Source organism: Schistocerca americana, chromosome 3, assembly GCF_021461395.2.
Source record: "Schistocerca americana isolate TAMUIC-IGC-003095 chromosome 3, iqSchAmer2.1, whole genome shotgun sequence".
NCBI lineage: Eukaryota > Metazoa > Arthropoda > Insecta > Orthoptera > Acrididae > Schistocerca > Schistocerca americana.
Window position 1 is genome coordinate 588,420,016 of NC_060121.1, and position 2,569 is coordinate 588,422,584.

The window sequence follows — 2,569 nt, forward strand, 5'->3', positions numbered from 1 at the left end:
AATCAGGGAATAATATTAAGGAGGACTTCATTACTATGGAGTTTTCTGGTTGGAAAGTGCGTTCTTCTTCAAGAAGGTCAACAGATTATTTTGTATATGATAATGACTTTCAGTGCAACTGCAGATTGATGTGCATTAAATGTAGGGCTTGCATTCATAGGTATTCTTGTACATGTATTGACTATACCATCAAATGGAATATGTGCAAGCACATACATAGTGTTTGCCAGATTCAGTTAAAGCAGCAACCTTCTGAACACCTAGGAAATAGTGAAGTTACACTTATTGAGAGTGAAGATATTTCTGTTGTAGACGAGAAAACAGAAATACTAGCGGAGGTAACGAAAAAAAGTGTTAATGATTCTGTACCTTTGTCAGTCCAGAGAAGGGAACTTATCGCAAAGTTTTCTGGTATTGTATCTGAACTGACCTCAAATGACTTGGAAATTGCTAAAAAAATGTTATCCTCACTAAAGGCAACTGTAGCTGCCGGAATGTTGTAGCAAAAACAGGCACCGCTGCAAATAGAAAGGAAAGAAGCACAAAAGATTTTACCTCAGCGTAGACTGTACTCTACAAAGAAAAACAAAAGGAGTAATAATGCATCCCTGGCGCTACCAAATTCAGAAGAATCCAGTTTGATCAAATTATCTGTACTGGCAGACAAAGAAGATGCACTTGAGGAAAAAGGTATGTTACTAGTGCCCCGCCCCCTTCCCCTCCCAACAACATACATCCCTGCAGCAAAAAATGCTTGTAATGAAGCAGTCTGGTCAAATTCTACATATGACTCAAGTGGCATAGTGTGCTGTTGATGGCAATGATCAATCATGAAGTAAATAATTAATGCTGTTCCTGCTCTCTAGTTGTCAGGTTCTCGTATGTACCCTTGTTTGCTCAGTTATTTAATTATCCTTGTAAAGCAAACATTTAGAACAAGTTTTTACAAGAAAAAAAATGTACAGAATAAATAAACGGTCATTGCCAGTATCACAGCACCACGCCGCCTGAGCTATAAGTAAAATTTAACCAGTGCTCTATTATCTGTTAATGTCAGCAGTCTAATATAATATACTGTTTGCAGGTTCAGCTGTTCAAAAGCAACCAACAATAAAAAATACAGAGGGTGTAGCAGGTCCATTCCCCGTTACAGCATGTGCCCTACATACAGCACAGCCCGACGAATTGTGAATACTATAAATCCAGATGTTAATGTACCTTTTTGTTATAAAATATCATTCTAGTTTTATGCCGTAGTTCCTTGTAAGTTACAGCAATCAGGTTTGCAATTCTGCTTGCAGGCTCAACTCCCATGATTCAGCCAATAGCAAAACAGGCTGAGGTGGTATCTGGTCCGTCTCTCACTACATTGTATGTGCTGAAACACAGCCCGAGGAATAGTGAGTACTATGAATCAAGATATTAGTGCACCTCTGTGTTATGCCGTTGTTTATTTTTGTCACAGCTCCTTATAAATTACTTGCTGTCACTTAGTTTGCATTTCTGCCTGCAGGCTCAACTTCCACAATTCAACCAATACCAAAACAGGCTGTGGTGGTACCACATCCATCCATCGGTACAGTGCGTGTGTTGCTACACAGCTCAACAAATGGTGATTTTCTATGAATTCAGGCATTAGTGCATCTCTTTATTATAAAATGTTATTCCAGCTTTATGCCATAGTCCCTTGTAAGTTATTTATAGCAATTTGATTTTAAATGCTGATTGCAGGTGCTGTTCTCCCACATTTAAACCAGTGACAGGGCAGGATAAGATGGTATCAGTGCCTTCCCTTACTACAGCGCATGTGCTGCAACATGGCTATGGAATGGTATTATAAATTCAGGCAGTATTTTTGGATCCTTTCTGATCTGAAATTTTGCTTGTCAACTACAACCTTCCTTATGACATTTCATTTCTGATTTATACCAAAGACGAGTGTCCTTTTGTTTAATTGCAATTTTTTTACCACTTGTCAGACTGGTTTTTCTTCGCAAAATATATTAGTACAAATACAGCTATATAATAGTGTGATACATTCTTTCTGTATTGATGATATTATGCCCAATATTTCACATTACAGGCATAGGCAATTGTCTTGGTTACAAATTAAACTGTATCAGGATCACATACATCCTTGTTGTGAATCATGTTGTCTGCACTGGCGATTTGTTCATGTGTCCCAGTACACCTCGCACATGAAGTACGCTTCACTAGGAAAATTAAAAAATGCTGTAACTTTTGAATCACTGCAGATAGGACATAAACTCTTTCACCCTAATCCATAAGAAACACTACAGTTTACATCCTTAATGGACATTACATGCAAGTTACACCAATAATTATATTTAGCAATAGTTTTTAAATAAGGCTAAATTTCACTCCATAGTCTTCCTTATAATAATGTCATACACAGTTTATTTTACTCCTCACTAAACTTGAATTCAGAGAATCTTACCTTGCTCACTGAGGAGAAAGTGTCAGATGCAGTAAACACCAAATGAAAATGCTAAATAAGACAATGCAGTGTGGTAGTCAGCACTCAGTATGATATAACCACCACTAGATA

At 37.5% G+C, this 2,569-nt stretch overlaps 1 long non-coding RNA gene across 1 annotated transcript; it reads left to right on the forward strand.

Moving 5' to 3' along the window:
- Positions 1-1,371: 1,371 nt before the first annotated feature.
- LOC124605188 lies at positions 1,372-1,811 on the forward strand. The gene is made up of 3 exons (XR_006978619.1): positions 1,372-1,400; positions 1,514-1,612; positions 1,732-1,811. It is a non-coding gene; the product is annotated as an uncharacterized LOC124605188 (long non-coding RNA).
- The last annotated feature ends 758 nt before the right edge of the window (positions 1,812-2,569 follow it).